Raw genomic sequence first — 22,049 nt, 5'->3', positions numbered from 1 at the left:
ATAACATTATGTTTTTTTACAAGTGTATGTAAACTTTTGACCACAACTGTATATATATATATACATGCACACAGAGAGATAGCACAGAGATGGCACATGGGTAGTCCAAGATTAATTAAAGTCAAACTAATTAGTATTTTTTTTTTCTCCGTTAAGTTTAATGAATTGTGGTTAAAGGAGCGAGGGAGTGATTAAAGTCAGCCGACAGACGGAGAGAAAGAACGTGTGATGAGAACGTTAAGAAAAGAAAAATGACTGTAGAAAGATAAGAGGCAGAGATAAACAGGAAAGAAAGAGAGGAGGGAGGGAGGGGTAAAAGTCCTCTGCCGAGGTTTCTAGTGTGAACCTTTTTACATCTGTTAATTACATTAACGATCCAACCAGCAAAGCAACAAAGCCCCTCACCCTGACTTATTCCCACAACCTGGTTGCCAGTGTGTGTGTGTGTGTGTACTTAGTGGACCTGCTTTACCTTTGTGTACATTGTGTGCAGTACAAGACAATTAGAACAGTCAAACTTAAGAATGAGCCAAAACTCTCTCTTTCTCACACACAATCTCTTTTATCTTATTAGCCTCCTCCCCATCTCTCTCTCTCCCTCTCTCTCTATCTCTTTTACACACACACAAACACAAAGACACACACTCATTAATGGGGCAGCATAACAACCCATCACCCAACACCTGACTGTGCTGTTATGTAATGACCTTAAAGCTGATATAATTACTCTTCGCCTAGATTTAAAGGACAGGTCAATGTGAACATGCTGTCAGCTCCCAAACGCTCAACACTCTCCAACATAAACACACACTTTCTGCACTCTAGCCCACCACACATTCCAGAAATACACACACACACACACACTCTCTGAAACATTAAGGTGTTTCAATTGTTTTTTTGATTGATGGCTCACTTGATACATCAAGTAAAGGTTATTCAGCCCTTTAAAAGATTCTTTACACTGACATGTAGCCCTTTTCATCCAAGATAACAAAAGATTCTCGAACTGATTCCATTCATGCTTTTCAGCAAATTCACATTTCTACCAGTTTTAATGGAACCGATAATACAATAGAGTTTCTTCTATGGAATTAAAATAAAATATTTTAAGTAACTTTAAATATAAAGGTACTTCCAATATTGCAGGATGCCCAGTTGTTGGCCCAGTCAGAAATCCTGAACTGTGAATGAGTGTGTATATACAGGGGTTGGATAATAAAACTGAAACACCTGGTTTTAGACCAAAATAATTTATTGTACCAATGGACAGTTCTGGTGGAAACAGATTTGGGCCGTGATTTGGGCAGTCATTGTTTTATGTTTTTATTTTTATGCACCCGAACATCCCTTTCAGACAGCTTCCTCTTACAGCGTCCACAGTTAATCCTGTTGGATGTGGTTGGTTCTTCTTGGTGGTATGCTGACATTACCCTGGATACCGTGGCTCTTGATACATCACAAAGACTTGCTGTCTTGATCACAGATGTGCCAGCAAGACATGCACCAACAATTTGTCCTCTTTTGAACTCTGGTATGTCACCCATAATGTTGTGTGCATTGCAATATTTTGAGCAAAACTGTGCTCTTACCCTGCTAATTGAACCTTCACAAAACCTTCTGCTCTTACTGGTACAATGTGCAATTAATGAAGATTGGCCACCAAGCTGCTCCAATTTAGCCATGAAACCTCCCACACTAAAATAACAGGTGTTTCAGTTCCATTGTCCAACACCTGTAAGTATTTAGCTTTCTGTGGTAAATTTTCCTGCCATGATGGAAAACATGAATATTTTGTAATCCTTTAGGAAATCTTTCAGGGAGCTATTTATTTATTTATTTGTCAAAATATGGAGCTTTATTTGTGCTTGAATACATACACTCAACTCAACTCAGCTGTGTAGCTGAAAACGAAGTGTTTTGCTTGGAAATACTCACAACTGTGTAAGTTGTGAGGTGTTATCTCATGAGTATGACTGAACATTGGCCATCATGCAGAATTTGCATGCAGGTTGCAATTTTGATGCAAATTGTGTGGGTATTTAACATTCGTAGATCACAGTGAGACATTGTGTCTTAGGAGGCATTACTACTCACAGTGGACAGTGCAGTGGATGGTAATTATCATGACAGGCTGATCGGTGTCTGGCTAGAATTATCAATTTAATTTAAAGCATGAAACCCCACATGCATGTCATACTGGTCAGTGCAGAGTTCTATAGCTTCCATGGAGTGTGGCAAAAGTCATGGGACACAATTCATGTTTAATGACTTTTGGCACATCTGTGTATTTTTAGCTATAGTAACTCAGGAGATACACAAATATACTTCCACAAAACTGTGTTTGTGTGTGGGTGAGTGTGTGTGTGTGTGTTGCCATGTGGTGTGACAGAGATTAATGGCGTGTGTGGATGTGGACATGAACTGAGGTGTGTGTCTGACTCCAACACCCCTGACCTGTTCACCCCCATTGGCACTAGACCACCCTCACCCCATCCTCACCTTACACAAACACACACACACACACACACACACACACATATTATAGAAAAGCCACAGCTGCTGTACTGTGCTGTCTGAGTTTGTGTGTCTGCATGGGTGTGCAGTTTTGAGTAAAGTAAAAGAAACTCCACTGAAGCAAAGCACAGCTACTTCAGACACTCAACCACCTGAAGCACAGCAGAGAGGAAAAGTGCTGGATAAGAAGAAACACACTCAGACACACAGACAAAGAAAGAGAGAGAGAGAGAGAGAGAGAGAGAGAGAGAGAGAGAGATAGAGAGAAAACAATAAAGAGGAACCGAAAAAAAAGATGAATTAATAATAAATATGCAATAAAAGAAACTAAGGAAGAGAAAGTGAAAAGTGAAATTAAAAAGGAATGACAGTGAGGAGACTGAGGGAGAAGTAAGAAAGTAATATGAAGCAAAATAAAAAGGTGGAGAGAAAGAAATAAAAGAAAATAGAAAATTAAATGAATGGAAAATGAGAAATAGGGTGAGAAATGAAGAGAAGAAGAGACCAAATAAAGAGAGAATGAAGTAGGGAGAGACAGAACCAGAGAGAAAAGAAGAGGGAAGATGAGGAAGACAGAGAGAGAATGAGAGAGAACGAGACTAAAAAGTGTGAAAAGTGAAAAAGGAATGACAAAGAAGAGAAATACCGGAAAAAGAGAGAGTGAGAGATTTAAATAAGAAAAAAGATACAGAGAAAGGAGAGAGTGGGGGAGAAAGGATGAGGAAAAGAAAAATAAGAAATACAGAAAACGAGTGATGGAGAGAGAGATAAAGGAAAGGTGAATTAGGAGAGATGAAGAAGAGAGATAAAAAGTAAAGAGGGAGGAAAAGCAAGAGAGAGAAGAAAGAGAAAGGGAAGAGATGAAAAAAGTAAGAGAGAAAATAGAAGAGACAGAGATACAGAGTGAGAAAACACACAGAACAGGGGAAAAAACAATACTTGTCAGAGAATGAGAAAGATGGACAAAGAAGGAGTGATAAAAAAGGGAGAGGGACAGAAAGAGAATGGGAGAGCATGAGTGAGAGGAGACGTGAGCTAGAGAGACATGCCCTTTCTTTCTCTTCACAAGTTCACCACTCATCCCTCTCTTCCCTATCTCCTCTTCCTCACCCTGGCCTCTAGAAATGCGCTGAGCAGGCTGTTTCTCTCTCTCTCTCTCTCTTTATCTCTCTCTTTCTCTCTCTCTCTACCTCCCTCACTCTTGTTTTCCCTTGTTCGCTCTCACAGCAGAGTCACGGCAGTGGGACATGGACACAATGCTAATCAGCCTCCACCCTCTTTCCCCCTCTCTCCCGCTCTCGCTCCCTCTTTTTCTGCCTCTCTCTGTGATGTCAGGAGCTATAAAGGCAAACAAACAGCGGTGGGCGCGTCTCTCTTCTCTCCTTCACTTTCACTCCCTCGCTCGCTCACTCAAGAGCAGAAATACTTCATAAACCCGGCTAATCTGCCTGCAGTTTTGCTGCACACGCAAATACAAGCAAACTGACACATTTATGACTTCTTCAAGTGTCTCTGTCTTTTAGCTTAATTACTCTCTCTCTCTCTCTCTCTCTCTCTCAAACACACAGCTCTATTTCACACCCACATTTGCTTAATGTTGCATGTTGCTTAATCAGGAATGTGGAGATCACCTAACAATTTTATTATCAGTCTAATATATAAGATAATGTATATACAGTATTGTACAAACGTTTTAGGCACCTGTGGGAATTTTAGGTAAAGAAAAAGCTTCTTATCTGTGAAGTACGTGTTTATTAGCTCAGTGAAACACATTACAGCATTACAATAAATACAAACAGCAATTTTACAAAAAACTGTTCTTTTACAGCCCTGTTTTCCTTAAAACATCTCATAATCTCTTCTCATCTGAGTTTAATAGAGTTATTTCTAGTTCTCATCATATCAACACCTGGTTTGGTAAATTGGTAAATGTGGTAAATCAGGTGAGCTGCTGACAGAACTGAACATATACACATGCTGGCTGAGGAGCATCCAGGAGAAATCTGGAACTACACTTTGTTATTCAGCTTGGCTCAGGAAAATGAGAAATTCTTGTTACTTTTTACTGTATTTATGTTTATTTCCATCTGTTAAAATCATATGTGGTGCTTTTTTTGCCAAAAACACTTGTATTGCTGAGATAAATGAATTAGTGTAATTTGCTTAGGTGCCTAAAACTTTTGCACAGTACTGTATATATACAGCTCTAAAAATAATATGAGAAAATATGAAACCACTTAAAATGTATGAGTTTCTTTGATTTTATCAAATTGAAAACCTCTGGAATAAAATCAGGAGAAAGGTGGATGATCACAACCATCAAACCAAGCTGAACTGCTTGACTTTATGCACCAGGAGTAAAGGCATAAAGTTATCCAAAAGCAGTGTGTAAGACTGGTGGAGGAGAACATGCCACGATACATGAAAAATGTGATTAAACTATTAACTTGTTTTCTTTGCATTATTCATTGCACTGCAGTGTCACTGGCATAGTAGTGGACTGTTAGTAGTGTGTGTTGTGTTGGTTTAAGAGGATCAGATGCAGCTTGTAGTTTTTAAACGCATCGCTGCACTCCACTGTGTCACTGCTAGACTTAAAATAGTCCACCAACCAGAAATATCCATCCAACAGCCAATGTCCTGTGGGCAATGCACTTTGACCTACTTTACATCTATACAAGCTAAAAAGTGACTAAAAGAGTGGACAGAGAGTGAATACAGTGTTTAAAAACTCTAGCAGCACTGCTGTGCTGTGTTAGATTCACTCACTTATATCAGCACAACACCAGTCATCACCATGCCACTGCTCTGTGGTGGTCCTGTGGGGTCCTGAAGTGTGATCAGTGGAGCTGATTAAAACCAAATTAACTTAGAAGGCATGTACTCAAGCTGTTGCAGTTAAAGGACATTTACATGTATTGTGTATGTGTGTGTATGGGTTTGTGCAGTGATTGAGGGATTATTCGCATACAGTGTGTGTGTGTGTGTGTGTGTGTGTGTGATTGTTTTAAGATGAGTGGGACATGCAGAGCTTGCAGCTGGAGATGTCAGGACTCCTCATGATCATCACACTGTACCAGCAAAGCCATAGTGACAGGACACACATATGGAAAACACACACACACACATACACATACACACACACACACACACACACACACACACACACACACACACACACACACACACAGTGCCACCAAGAGCCAACCAGACATCAAAACTACTCCACTTTTACTGTGTTTACATCTCTCTTCTCTTCATCCAGTTTGTTTGCTTGGATCTAAAGCATTTGTGCCTCTAAGCATTTTAATTTGCTTTCACACTCGAAAAAAAGCCAAGGACACCAAATCACATTTAAGTATTCTAGACCTATGTGGAGCAGAAAGTCTGGAGCAAGAAAGTAATTACTATTCACTGTAGTATTGTAGTAACTGTAGTAATTATCTGGGTTACAATTCAAGTTATGAGGATTTTTTAGCTTAAACTTGCAGAGTAAACATGATAGTTGAATCGGATCCAGGTCAGATCATGTTCTGATTCAAAAATGAATCAAGTTAGTCTGGGACCAGACCAAAACCACCTTCCTTTAAGGGTCTTAAAGGTGTTTTCACACCAGCACAATTTGGTCTGGTTAAAACTGACTCCGCTTCATTTGTATCCTTAGTGCAGGGGTGTCCAAACTTTTTTTGTTGGGGGTTAGAAGGAGAAATATATTTGAAGTCACGGGCCACACTCCGTAATAAAACAAATAATGAAATATACCACTTTAAATAATACTTTTTTCCTGATTATTTCATTTACACACCATTTTACTTGACTTACTATCTTTATCTTTGACAGTGTTGTGTAAACTAAGATTTTTCAAATTGATGTTTAATTTCATGTCTCTTAATATTAAACTCCTTAATTACGGCAACTTTTAGACTCTTTGCCCCATTTTTCTGTGCTAGAAATGCGCACTCTCTCCGCTTTTAGACTCTTTGGGCCGTTTCTGACACCTAGCGTTCAAACTTTGAATCTCACATTATAAAAACCTGCTTAACAGCGGGCCAACTTTCATTCTATTTCTAAAATACCTCGCGGGCCGCTCCAAAAAAGGAAACGGGACGCAAATCGCCCGTGGGCTGTAGTTTGGACACCCCTGCCTTAGTGCAATAGTTCAATTGAGCAGGCTTCATTTGATAGTAACTATCCAGTCTAATCAATACTTCATTAAGTTGTACTTCATTAGGTTTAATCAGTTGTGTTACTGGTAGAATTTAACAAATACGAGACATGACTGAGAAAAGACCACCAATCAAGAAGAAGTAAAACAAATATTTTCAATAAATTCAGTGGTTTGTCATTATTTTTCAAATGTTCTGCATTGGTGATTAATACTAAAGTTATCCTATGATAATGATGAAAACCATATGGAATTATTTAGTAAACAAAAATGTGTAAAAACTAAAATACCAAAATATGTTTTTTTTGTACTGATAATCTCCTAAAACTCTTGTCAGTCTGCTGTATAAAGTTCATTATAATATTTTAGATTATTTAAAGGACTTCTTGCCTAGATCACAGCTTTGCATATCTTGGCTGGATTTTCTCAGTCAGCTTTATGAGGTAGAGTCACCTGGAATTTAGGCTTTCAGTTAACAGCTGTGCTGAACTTGTGAAGTGTTACTTACAGGAATTTCTTGCTCTCTTTATGTGTTTGAGACCAGCAGTTGTGTAGTGAATGGCTAGAGTTGCTAAGAAAGGAAGAAAAGATACTTAGAAGAATAGAATATTTTAAGAAGTAAAGGTCAGTCAATCAGAAGACGTTACGATGAAACTGGCTCTCATTAGGACCGCCCCAGGAAAGGAAGACCACACAAAATAAGTTTATCAGAGGTAACAGCACCACAGATTAGAGCACCTAAATGCTTCACAGAGTTTTTTTAAGTTACTATATGATTCCTTGTGTGTTCCTTCTTAGTCTGGGTGACTTCAGAATTAGTTTACAAAAACAAAAACAAAAAAAAAAACACTGAATGAGAAGGTCTGTATATACAAGAAAAGAGAAATAAATAAAAATGCATATAACATTCCTTCAACAATCCACAATTCCTCAGTCACATGTGTACCAGGAACACACCCTAGAAGGTATTACCACTCACAGCCTTTCATTACATTAACGATTAATAACTTATGCCAACATAACATATTAAAGTGTCTAGTTACAGAATGTTTTTGAGTCATCTAAGTTTAGTAAAATCAAAAACAGTAGTTTGCAAGTTTCAGAAGCTCTATTTTCATAGTACCTCAAAAAAAACACATGGCAGGTGAATTGGCCATGCTACACTGTCCCTAGGTGTACCCTGTGATAGACTGCACTGTGGCCAGGAGGTTTCCCAGCCTTATACCCAATAATTTAGGGCAGGCTTGGGACCTACTATGACCCTGGTCGATAACAAGACAGACGAATGGGTGGAAGGATAGCCGGACTATCAATATCTGTGTGTAAAAATATATTGCTATGCTTTGTATATCATACAAAAATGTAATTTTTATCAAATAGCACGTCCTTAAACACAACATGCTTGACGTTTCTACTGATTAGTGTGTTTTTCTCTCTCTCCCTCACCGCTCTGTTATCTCTCTCTCCCTCTCTGTGTGTAATCATATCCTTTACAGCATAAGCCTGCAGTCTAATCTCATGCATCGATACTCTTTAATTAATCTGATTTGTTCTTTGTTCTCTCTCTCTTTGTACCTATCTCTCTCTCTCTCTCTCCAGCTGGTTCCCAATGGCAGCTATAGTTCTTCATTTCTGGCTCCACTCGTTTGCTGAGGTATAACAGACCTGTTGGTGGCAACGCAGGTCAAAGCAGAAGAAACTGCCAGGAATCTGAGGCAGACGAGCCTAAGGAGGTCCTGTCACCATGAAGCAGTGTAAAGAAACGAGAAACAGGAGACGTGACACATTCTTCAGTTTAATGCGGTCATTACAGTCACAGAGATAAAGTACAAGCCGTGACACTCAATTATCTGTGGTGAAAAAAATGGAAATTCTAATGAACGGGGACACACAATGTGACTGAGGAGAAGTACCATTTACACAGCACTCCTGGTGCTAGGGCTGTGTATCAGCGAGAACTTGGCGATGGGATACATTGCATGATAGCTACGATGGGTTAAGATTCAATAAATTACAATATATTGCAAATTTATGGAAAACTTTCATACTTCATATTTTAAAAATCTGAAAAATATAATAATTATACACTGTAAACCCGGATAAGTTGAATTTACTTTAAAATTTTGAGGAAACCGGTTGCCTTAAAAAATGTTAAGTAATGGGTTAAGAAAACTTAGGTTAACATAACTTAGAACATGAAGTTATTACAACTAAAGGGGAAGTTGATTTAACTTTTTTATATTTGTTATATTGTAAGACTGCACTGTAAAACCTGATAAGTTGACTAAACTCAAAACTTCATGTAATATAATTTTTAAGTACAGTGAACTTAACAAATACATATACATATATATATATATAAAATTTATATTTTCCTGAACTTTTATTTAGTCTTCTTTCTGGTTTCATTCAACTATTTTTTTAAATACTCATAGAAAAGTAGATGGAATGCTTGTGATGAGAGATTTAATGAGTTAGCAACCCCTCAGCTTACACTAGCAGGAGACTAAGCAACAATGGCCAATAATTTCTTATTAAAGTATATAATTTATACTAATTTGTCACATGTCACGTCCTTGCCATGTTTCTGTGTTTCCTATCTGTGCTTGTGTTTCAGTTTGTTTACCTGTTCCCCGTGCTCTGTGTTCATTTGACGCTCCGCCCCCTAGCCCCTGGCGTTTCCTGTTTCCTGTCCTTGCCCGTGTGTATTTATAGTCCGTGTAATTCTGTTCTCGTGGTCGGTTCTTGTATGTCTTAGCGTCAGTCAGGTCCTGTGGTTCTTTTGTTTCCATGTCTTCATGTATTCAGTGTTTTCTTGTTTCTTTAGTACTTTGATTTGTTTGTTTATTTTGATTTATTGTTTTCTTTTTTAACACATACTTTAAATACACACGGACAAGGACAAGAAAACAGGAAACACCTGGGGCTAGGGGGCAGAGCTACAAATGAACACCAATGACAACAGTAAAGGTAAAGAAGTGGTCCAACACTGGGGCGGCGCTACAAATGAACACAGGTGACAACAGTAAAGGTAAAGACTTGGACCAACACTGGGGCGGAGCTACAAATGAACACAGGTGATAACAGTAAAGGTAAAGACGTGGACCAACAATGGGGCGGAGCTACAAATGAACACAGGTGACAACAGTAAAGGTAAAGACGTGGACCAACAATGGGGCGGAGCTACAAATGAACACAGGTGACAACAGTAAAGGTAAAGACGTGGACCAACAATGGGGCGGAGCAACAAATGAACACAGGTGACAACAGTAAAGGTAAAGACGTGGACCAACAATGGGGCGGAGCTACAAATGAACACAGAGCACGGGGAACAGGTAAACAAACAGAAACACAAGCACAGAAGGGAAAAAAAGAAACAGTGCAAGGACATGACATCACAACTAAGAAACAAAACAATTACATTCATAGTGATGTCTGCAATCACATTAAAACATGAAAGATATGTACAGCTATATGTATAGTTATATAATTACAGTAAAAATGCTTCAAAATTATATTGACTATTTTTTTTTTCACAGATCAGCTACAACTATAGTTATTACTACTAATTAATAGAACTACAACTTTTAATATACTGACAATATCTAGGCTGCTTAGATAAATAATTCTTAAGATATGGGGGCTTGAGGGTGCGATATGTTATCCAGGGAGAGCCCAGCCCTCATTTGCCCACTCATGATATGAAGAACATGGTAGAGAAATGACTGCATTTTCTCCAAAAGCCATTCTGGTCAAGCCAGAGACTGTAAAAAAGATGGACGCCGTGTCGCAGTTCCCATTCATTCAGTGAAAATGAAGTCAAAATCTTCCACCATGTTGGCGATCCTGAAACCCGAGTCTGCGCAGTAGAGACCAGAGGAGGGAGAAAGACTGTGGAGAGACAGCCTACTCATTTAAATAACCCCGCCCCTGAGGCTAGATCACAGGCTGGTCCAACCCCTACAGTCATTGGTCCCACCCCGGCTAGGTGTAACGTGATTAAAGTTGTTTGTTTTGTCATTAAAACCTATGGGGATGGGTGGGGTTATACAGCTTTCTGCAACCGAACAGCAGGGGGTGCCCAACCTGTGGTGGCTTCGCTTTTGAGAGACGATGCTCTGTCTAGCTACACACAGTCTATGGGTCAAGCTAACCACAAATATTTTAGCAATAAATCAATCGATAAACAATTTACATAAGAATACATTTGAACAAAAGCAAGACTTTGAGAAACTGTGAAAGGCTGTCCCTGCAGTTATTCACAATAATTTGCATAAATGAGCTTTTGATTTGAGTTTCCTTCTCATCAGCAGAAGTGCACGCTTGATTGGACATAAATTGGGAAACTAGTTTGAACAGTCCGAAAGCTTCCAGATTTACTCCCCCTCATTAGGTCCTTGGTTGCCTCTGTAATGAGTGTGTTTTGGGTCATTGTTTTACTGAATTGCGATGCTCTGACAGTGGATCAAGAGGCATGATGTACTAAACAGACCGTAAACGACTGCTGAAATCATATATCAGATCATGAATGTAGAAGATAAATACGAGGATGTTTTAGAGATTACACAGAAACAGATGATCTTCTGTGCTCTTCTTTTAGAAGTATCTCCTATTTGTTTAATGTATAACAATGATTCTATTTGATGGAACTCACATTTAAAATACAGAACCAGTCAACATTTTGGACATTCAATGAATTTTTCTATCTTTTTATAAATTTATACATTGTATATTTCATAATATTGGACATGTCCAGAGGAGGGACAGTGGGTATATCGGTAGAGAAATTATAGACATGCAGCTGCCAGGAAAAAGACAAAGGGGAAGACCAAAGAGGAGATATATGGATGCAGTTAGAGAGGACATGGAGGTAGCTGGTGTGAGGACAGAAGACATAGAAGACAGAGGGAGATGGAGGAAGATGAATTGCGGTGGCAACCCCTGAAAAGGGAAAAGCCGAAAAAAAATATTTTTACTATACAGGAACAAACAGAATGTACTTTATACTTTAGATTCTTTTAAGTAGCCAAATTTATCTTTGAGGACATATCTGCACACTCTTGGTATTTTAATCTCAGTGTCTTTATAAATGAGAGTCATCTGGAATAGTTTTCTCAGCATCTTAAAAAGAAGGAGTTCCTGGAGGTGCTGAATAATAGTTGCTGCTTTTCCTTCACGCTGTGAAGCTCCAGCTCAACCAAATCACCTCAAATCACCATCTCAGTTGGGTTTAGGTCAGAGAATTGTGAAGAACCAACAATTATTTGTTTTCTACGTAATTCCATATGTGTCCCTTAATGTTTTCTTGCCTTTAATACTATCAAACAATGTCAAAAATAAATTAAATGAAGAAATAAAGAAAAACACTGAATGAGAAGCTGTGTCCAAACGTTTGACTGGGACTATAAATCTTACAAAGTTTTATTAAAGACAGTATTAAGATATAGAGGCCCAGACTTCAATTCATAAGTCTGATAACAGAGTCATCATCAGCAGTTCTAAATAATGAAGCCACAATATTAATAACTGAAAACTAAACCTGCAGTTTGATGTGTTTCATCAGGGCGTAACACTGCTGATTATAGCTGGGGTCTCTGGCTATCATTTCAATACTTTCATTTAATCAGAGGACATGACAAAACACTTACCCAACCCCAACACACACACTCACACACACACATATACACAAATACACGCACACACACAATCAGGCTCAGCCTCTCTCATTCACTCTCTCCTCACTAGCGATTTATTTAAATTGATTCACTGCAATAAATCTTCTGAGGTGATTCTAGTTTCCCTACTTACACACATACACACACACACACACAAACACACACACACACATAATCCTTAGAGCACAGACGCATTCAGGCCTTCCTGTGCATCGTCTTCAATTTTCAAATCTTTAAAAGCTTCACAGGATTCAGAAAGTTGTTTAAAGAGATCCCTGCTAAGATTTGGCTCCCGACTGTATTTGTATAATAATGAGGGCCATCACAATAATAATTAAAATCAGGTTCGAGGAGAAACACACACTTAATTACTTCACTTGGTCCTCCTGGGTTTTGTAAGTGTACATAAAAAATGGTTCTCAGTGTGAGATAAGAGAGAGAGAGAGAGAAAGAGGGAGTTGGATTTTCGATAATGGGATTGGCTGTATCTCACATTCTCCGTGCTGCCTTAGAAGAGGAAAAAAAATGAACTTAATGCACCTGCCTTTTTACCTTTTATCTCAGCAAATTTGGTGGTGTTTTGTATTTATTCGTGCTTATTTGAATTTGAATGTGCTGATCAGTTTCATGGTTTCTGATGCATCTTAGTCTCTTATGCTGAACAGGCCTGAAGAGATCTGTGCCTATCTCTTATTGATATCCAAATTTATAAGAAATTAATGAGAACTAAGTTTTTAAAAAGATTGGTACCAGATCTGTCCCATTATGGAAAAGGTTCAGAGGGTCAAATTATCTCTAACAGTTTTTGTTCTTTCTTGCTCTCCATTTCATTCTTACATTCAGAAGCCTCTGCATTTATGAATCACCACTACCCATAGTGCCACTTCCTGCTATGAAAACTCATCATACTAATGGCATTAAACTCCCCAGAGCCCGTCATGCTACATAAATGCCCTGATACTAAAATCACAATGCACCACATGTTCCACACTCTGCTGCAAACCACTACTATGCTCCACATCAGCAGCCACCATTCCTGCTACTGTATTTTACGGACTAAAAAGCACACCGTATTATAAGACACAGGATCAATGAACGTCTATTTTCTGAACGTCACAACATATTATAAGGCGCATTATAGGTGACAATAGTAAGGAACAAGGGTGGGGCGCCTAAATAAACAAAACTGTAATTCATTTTACCATGGTTAGTAGTGCTTATAACTAGCAAATGCCACACAACAGCGCTACACTGAGGAACCTTGAGTGTTTCGGTAAGCTAGGGTGCTATTAAGCTAGCAGTTTATCCCATGTAGCTTTTTTTAACACAGTAAACACGCAGGCTACAGTTCGATATACTCATCTCTGAACAGTGAAAGGGTTCTGAGCGCTGCAGTTAGCAACTAATGCTAATACTGTTCCAGCCTCAGTGCTGGAGAAACTTCACTGAAACTCCTGTACAATGTTGTACTTTTATTATTATAAGGGGCACTGTTGATTTTGGGGGAAATTAAAGGATTTTAAGTGCGTCTTATAGTGCAACACAGTAACTCAAATAAAATGTGTAATGTATACTAAGTTCTATCTGCTATTTTCCATCTATCAAACTGACAAATTCTTAGGATCAAACACTGTAACAGGATAAAATATTTTCTGTATAGACGGTCTAAATAACTGTAACAGCCCATACATAACTCAAACGAGACAAAGCTTCAAGAACTATGAATATGCCACATTTGAAACAGCCGTAAGTCTTGATGTCCACTCATGACATTTAGCAAGGGTGGCCAGTGCCTCAGGTTGTTTTGTTTTGGTGGGAATGTGTGTGTGTGTGTGTGTGTGTGCTAACATCTGTGTCTCAGCCAACATGAGAAGTCTCTCATAAGGCTTATGTGGGTAATGTGTAGCTATTTGTGAGAGTCTTTGTGTGGAGATCAGCTGTGTGTGTGTTTGTGTGTGTGTGTGTGTAAAGGGGGGTGTTGCTAAGGGGGTAGGACTAATTGTGGTTATTATTAAAAGATAGATAGCGACAGAAATGAAGCAAGAAAGAGAAAAGGGGAGAAAAAAGAGAATAAAATACAAGCACACACACACACACACACACACACACACACACACTGAGGCCAGCTAGAAGCAGCTTCTCCTTCCTTTTGATATAAGGTTGCATGCCTGCTGGCAGTTCAGTTTCTCCTGATTTTCGTGTCCTCGTGTTTCTTTGATGGGCTTTTGAAAAGCAGCAGATTTTCCTCAGTAGTTCCAATATTATCATTTTGGAAAATCATGAGTCAGCATCACTCCCTCAGGGATTTCCTTCATAGGCACAGGGAACGTAATGATATTACAAATCTGACTTGCAACTTTTTTGTACGAGTGTCTGGAGACCGAGGTGTCGTAAATTTCTAACTTCTGTAGCATCTTCCTCTGATCTGTCCAAAGAGGTCAACATCAATTATACCGGAACACTCAGAGCAAGGTGTTCATTAAAAGTTTAGCAGCCTGTAATGTTTCTTCAAACTCTTCCACAGGGAGTAATGTGGCATGTTAATTTATGCCAACCAAATGGAAGCAGGAGTGGGGTGAGCAGGTGCTTCCTCTCTCTCTCTCTCTCTCTCTCTCTCTCTTTTCTCTTTCTCTCGGTCTCCCTCGCTCACACACTCACACACAAGCAGACACGTCTCACACTCTGATGTTACACTCATTAAGAGATCCATTAAGACACTTTTAATTAGATCTTCTTATCCAATTCCGAAGAGGCACCCCAGACACATCCACTCCAGACTTCTTCTGTCTTCTAGCCTCACTACTTCTCGTTCCCTCTTTCTCTCTCTCTAACTGCATCGCACTTTCTGCTGACTAGGGAGCCCCGGAAAGTGCAGAGTGGTGCCTCCCATCAGCACGTACATCACAGGGGGCCTGAGTGCAATTAGAGTGAGAGAGAGGGAGACACAGAGACAGTACGAGAACGAAAGGATAAAAACTCAAACTGTGGTACAGGCAGACCTCCAGAGTCTAAGCTAGCGTCTTTTAATGCCAGTAATTACAGCACTCTGAGGAGACAGATCTTGGTGGTGCATGCATAGACATTTCCATCGACACACAAAAAAAAAGAATGCAAAAGTTTGGACATTTCTATTCAAATTGCCTGCTTTGTTAAATGTCTAAGTAAAATAAGTGAAGTAAATCAAACCTCTAATGGCAAAAAAGTAAGGAAATTGCCACACGTTCTATGTCACACGTTGTGGTCCAGCATCAAGCTGGAAGCTTGGAAGCTGCTCCGCTGCAGACAGGAAAGCTCTGCAGAGGGTGGTGAAGGCTGCACAGAGGATTGTTGGAGTCAGCTTCCCCAGCACCACAGACATTTACACCTCCAGGTGCAGGAAAAGGGCCACCTGCATCAGGAAGGATCCCACCCACCCAGCACACGCACTTCCTGTCCCTCCCCCCTCAGGCCGGAGGCTGCGGAGCATCAGGTGCAAAACGACCAGACTCAGAAACAGCTTCTGAAAGACTCTTAAACTCCACCTAAACAACACACTGACACACAATGACAAATTACTGTTTACAAACACTGTCACTTTAAATCGCGCTGAGGCACGTTATGCTCTTAACTCACACTATTATGCTGCTATAGCAAACTTGCACTCTGGACTTCATGTTGCTTCCACCTGCCTACTCTCCCTATTTATTGTGTATTTATCTTGATGTTTATTTTGTTCTATTCTATTTTATTGTGTTCTTATTTTTATTTTATTTTATTAAATCTATATTTATCTATTTTAACAACTGCTCCTAGGTGTAAACTGGATCGTGAGATCACAATTTCGTTTCACCTCATGTACCACATGTGATGCAAATGACAATAAAATCTCCTTGAATCCTTGAAATTTTAGTTTGGTAGATTATTTCTTTGTGGTAAAACATGGCAATATATCTTAGTTAGCATTATTTGGAATGAGCCGTAGTACCATCTCCAAACTAAAAGTCAAGCTCCATAAAATGGGGGGATGTCAGAGAAGGGACATAAAGTGTGCTTCCCAAGAAGTCGACACCCCCAAAAAGATCGTCAAACACCAAACGAGGCAGAATAAGCTGTTTGGCAATGGCAAAACAAGCTTTATTATTATACAACTATGTATACAACTATGCAAATCTGTATCAGCAATAAATGCAACTTAAATAAATTCAGACATAAGGCATACTTTATTAGTTTAACAGTATGTCTAACAGAAATACTGCAAAAAAAAAATTACTGTTCATTTAATAAATTCATTAATTTAAGCTGCTTGCTGAGAGAAATCTACTTAACCAGCTCTGTTTTAATCAGCTTCGTCTGGTGCTGTTTTTTTATTTCAACTGACTCCTTTATTTGCTGTTAATTAATGCTGTTAATTAATGCTGATTAACCCATTGGCTAGGTTGTTCCTCTGACAGTCAGTTCTCTTCAGCTGCTGGGCTGCACGCACAGACACTACTGACAAACCACCCAGCACCAAAAGGTAAGTCAGTAGCAGCTCTGAAAAACACCATTCAGTTTTCCCCATTAAGAGAATCTGCTGAATCTGGAATTAGATATTAGTGTACATCACTTTACATTAACTACTTTAGGGTTCTGTTAAAAAACAGTTGAAAGCTCAGGTTGTTAGATAAGCAACCATACAGAACTGCAGGGATATTATGGAGATAGTTACTTCCAGACTTTTCCAGCTATAATTACAATACTCCTTCACGTATTGTTTTCTGTCAAGCTCTTTTTGCTATAAGAAGGCAAAATGTTCAGCTCAAGCATAAACATCTTGGGCTGGATGGAGGGAAAATGACAAGAACAGCATCTTAATCCAGTACAAAAGGAAACATTTACTTTTACTGACTACTGTAGGCTCTCCACATTAAACCAGTTATTTTGCATGAGAGCGTTATACACATATACACTTACACACACATTAAGGGGTGTCATTGTTAATTATATCCTCATGAAACCTGGCAATTAAGTTTCGTCCACCTTAGTGGACAATAGGTCTGGGATCTGGACTGTCTGAGGCCTCAGTTGTGGGGGTGTGGCTAACAAAGCACAGGGACTTTAGTTTTTAAATGCTGGCCATCGCAGCTTTAACATTTTATTGCAACAAGAAAGGGCAAGTGATTATTTTTTGTAGATATTATGCAGACATCTCAAGTTGCAAAAGTTGATTTCAGGGAGGTTACCCCCCACCCCCGCCAAAAAAAAAAAAAAAAAAAAAAACTTGCACACACACCAAAGGATAAGGAAACTTTACTTTAATTTATAAAATTGCCTTTGCTTTCCTTTTTTTTTTGGAAAAAAAAACTTTATTTGACAAAAATTGACAGTTACAATATCAAAAAAATTGCACAACATCAAAAACATTTCATATCATATTACAATAATTATTAATATTGCCTTCGTCATGATCTGCTTTCTCTCACTCACTGAACAAAGCCTGTCTGGGAGGGGGGAAAACACTGCCCGCCCACACTAAAAACTGATTGGCTGTCTCACAGACTCTATGCAGAGAACAGGCCAATCAGAACCCTCTCTGTTTTCTCTCTCTCTTTCCCACACGCGATTAGAGAAAAAAGTCTGTCGCCTGTGTGCGCGTTTGGGGCACTCGTTCTGAATTCCGGGAGATTATATGTGACTCGCGGGCATCAGGAGCCACTACCGAAATGCGGGAGACTCACGCAGCTTCAGGGAGACTTGGTTTGTCTGTATTATGTGTCTGCTGCTGATAATCAATAAGATGTTAGATTAAGATTCTTAACTGTTCATTTGAAAAATGTACAAAAATATTAACCACTGCCTTCCATTTTTACCCATTTTAGTGACAATTTTAGATTCTGTATTTTATTCAGATATATGTTTCTTTGATTTTACCAAATTGAAAAATTCTGGAATATAAGCAAGTGGAAGATAGATGATCACAAGCCATCAAATTAACTGAACTGCTTGAATTTTTGCACAAGGAGAGGCATAAAGTTATCCAAAAGCAGTATGTAAGACCGGTGGAGAAGAACATGCCAAGATGTATGAAAACTATGATTAAAAACCAGGATTATTTCACTAAATATTGATTTCTAAACCCTTAAAACTTTATAAATATGAACTTGTGTTCTTTACATTATTTGAGGTCTGGAAGTTTTGCATCGTTTTTGTTATCTCAGCCATTTTACATTTTCTGCAAAGAAATCTCTCTCTATATACATATATGTGTGTGTGTGTGTGTGTGTGTGTGTATAGGGTAACTGTATCTATTGTGGTGGGTCTTGTGTTCCCAGAACTGCTCTTCAAGTTCTTTAGAGAGAGTAGGAAGGAAAGAAAGAAAAGTAGACTGACTGAAGCCCATGTCTGTTCTCTGCAGGCTTTCAAATACTGTTACAGACACAGAGCAGTTAATGTTAAAAGTGACTGTATTATTAATGAAGTTAGAAGCCTACTGAGTATGAAACAAAAAGGTTTTCTCTGAATTTCTCAGTGTAAAAGACTGGTGTGTCCGCTGGTGTTTAACTCACAAACACCTGCTCAGAATCTACTTCAAAACAGCAAGCTAAGGAAAACTGTGCACACGTCACAAAAGCGTCACACACAAACCTGTATTCCAACCATTAAAAGACCATGAGAACAAGTACAAACTCCTTCAAGTGATAAAAGCTCCTGTGATGTACACAAAGTCTCCTCAATCAAAACCTACAACAAGTTTTGATAAACTTAAACGACTAAAAGTACTACAAATATATAAAAATAGGATATAAGAATGTGTGTGTGTGTCCATAATGTCCCGTGGAAATGTTTTGGCACCACTAGTGAAACTTCCTATTGTTAATCATAGAACAAACTAAAATACTTAATTTTTTTCTGCTAATACTGAAGCATTAGTAATGCAATTATTACTGAATGCAATTCAATTATATACTATAGAATACTTTAGTTTTTAACCCTTACTTGACTTACTTGTTTTAAACATGCACTTAAGTTTTTTAAGAAGGTAAAATATATATACAGTACCAGTCAAAAGTTTGAACACACCTTCTTATTCAATGTTTTTATTTATTTCTTTATTTAATATATTTTCTACATTGTAGGTTAATAATAAATACATCAAAACAATTAAGGGACACATATGGAATAACAGTGTTTATATGGAATTAGTGTTTATCCTCCACAATCCCCAGACCTAAACCCAACTAAGATGGGTTGATTCAGTGATTTGTGATGAGCAGGAGCTTTACAGCGTGAAGAAAAAGCACCAACTATTTCTTCAGCACCTCCAGGAACTCCTACAAGACGCTGAGAAAACTATTCTAGGTGACTCTATCTTATGAAGACACTGAGATTAAAATACCAAGCGTGTGCAGATCTGTCCTCAAAGGTAAATGTGGTACTTAATCTAAAATATAAAACATTTTCTGTTTTTAACACTTTTTGTTTATTAAATAATTCTGCATGTTTTTCTGTATAGCTTTATTGTTTGCCATAAAAAAAAATTCACTGTGTAGAAATAACACACTGAATAAGAAGAGGTGTGTCCAAACTATTGACAGGTACTGTATATATATATATATATATATATATATATATATATATATATATATATATATATATATATATATATATATATTTTAATTAAAATAAAGAATTGGGTAACTCTTATGACCTAGCATGTTGGAGTATTCTTATAACCCAGTGAGAGATTCTGGGTCAGTTCCTCCCAGTGTGTGTTCTGTTATGTAGTGGCCCAGTGCTGGGTTGTGGAAGTGACCTAAATCGGGTTGTTTTGTAAGCCGGCATGTTTTGGAGTGTACTGCATCAGACTTATTGAAATATATTTCAGAGAAAAAGAGTTTTGCAGGACATGAGCCCTTTAATTCGCTGCAGTCGGGCCTGTACGGAAGATGCCCTGAAACGAGACGACAGTGTCTACAGTTATGCAAATGCTTCCGCCTTTTTTCTCCAAGATCAATACACCCATATTTCTGCTGTATTCATGTTGGAGGATGAAAAGACTGTTTTTCTGTTTTTTGTCATCCTCCTGTCATCGCTTGTTGGTTGTCTCCCTCCTCCTGCGAGCGAGCGTGTGATGAATTCTTCAGTGAGGAATGAACAGAACGCTCATGGGTTGCCTCGCCATGTGGGGAGGCTCAATTGGGTGTGTAGTAATGAAAGGAGCTGGAGTGTATTGGTGTGTGTACACATAAGTGCAGAAGATTTCCTACTGGGCTTTGAGCTTATTCATGATTTGTTTACTGCTGAACGTGTGTGTGTGTGTGTGTTAGTGCAGGAAAAGAGCCTGATTTCATGTGTGTGTGTAGCAGTGTGTGTGTGTGTGTGTGTCTGAAACACCTTGCTGATTGCAGCACCCTGCCAATCTATATGCATATCTATGTGGACCATGTGTCTGCTTGTGTTTATGTGTGAGGGAGAGTGTGTGTGTGTGTGTGTGTGTGTGTGTGTGTGTGTGTGTGTGTGTGTGTGTGTGTGTGTGTGTGTGTGTGTGTGTGTGTGTGTGTGCGTGTGAGTGTGTGTGTGTGTGTTCTCCCTGAGGATGAGGAAGGAGCCCAAGTGTGTGACTCGTCCTTCACTTTAATGTCCCATCAATCTCATACACTGGAGACATGCCAGGGTGCTCAACTCTCCAGACAGATCACCCAAACACACACATATTGTACACACACACACACACATTGTACACACACACTCACACACACACACAAACATGTATGAACATACTGTACACTGGCTGTTTTTAAGGAATTAAGATGTGCCTTTTTACAGCATGTAAGATAGGGCCATTGCCATTGTCTTTTAAATGGGTTGAAAATAAGTGGAACACACACACACACACCAGGACAAAAACAAATGAAACATTCATGTGAACAAAGATGAAGGCATGTTGTGTGTGTTCATCCAGAAATCAGTGCAGCACACGCTGTGCATACTGAACATGATATTTACTCAGAATAGGGCCTGCTCACTACCCTTACACACACACACACACACACACACACACACACAGAAACACACACACACACACAGCTCTAATGACTGGCCTTTTTTTAACAGAACTGTAATCTAATGAGGTTTTATGTCACTTAATAATAAGGTCTTCTTTACTGCACTGATGAGGACATTAAATACCAGGCTAATGTGAAACAGTACACGACTACAGGACTACACAACATGATTTTCCATGCTATGTTCCAATATGAGACTAAATCACAAAACAGTCATGGAAAATGATAGAGGTTAATAAGCAAATGTGTCCTTTTTATACTGATATTTAAATTATTCTACTTAAGACTTGAATGTGATCAGCCACGCTCTTTAAAAGCTCAAAAGCTACAGTAGAATGGATGTGAGTCACATTAATAAGTGGATTTGTTGGCATACAACATGAATGTGAACGGAAAACATGTGTCTTTTACCTGTATTTATATGCTTGGTGCTGTCGGCATTAGTCAGTAGTCAATGGTGTTCTTTCTAAATCTGACTCCGACCCTTGTGAAAAGGAAGTATACTTAAGTGCTTTAAAACTATGTTTAAAGTAGGTAAAGAATACTAAAAGTGCATATTCAATTTAAAATACTTCATGAAAATACACATTGCTTAAAAATATATTCTATGGAAATACAGAGAAAGTATATTTAGTGTGTATTTTTATGAAAATACACTTTAAGCAGTATTTA

At 38.6% G+C, this 22,049-nt stretch overlaps 1 protein-coding gene across 1 annotated transcript in view; it reads right to left on the bottom strand.

Moving 5' to 3' along the window:
* fgf11a (fibroblast growth factor 11a) overlaps positions 1-22,049 on the bottom strand; it is a 110,618-nt gene that overhangs the window by 73,698 nt on the left and 14,871 nt on the right. The window lies entirely within an intron of this gene.

The sequence above is a fragment of the Astyanax mexicanus genome, chromosome 8 (genome assembly GCF_023375975.1).
Source record: "Astyanax mexicanus isolate ESR-SI-001 chromosome 8, AstMex3_surface, whole genome shotgun sequence".
Taxonomy (NCBI): domain Eukaryota; kingdom Metazoa; phylum Chordata; class Actinopteri; order Characiformes; family Acestrorhamphidae; genus Astyanax; species Astyanax mexicanus.
The sequence above is the reverse complement of the archived record's forward strand: the minus strand, read 5'-3'. Positions and strand labels throughout refer to the sequence as shown.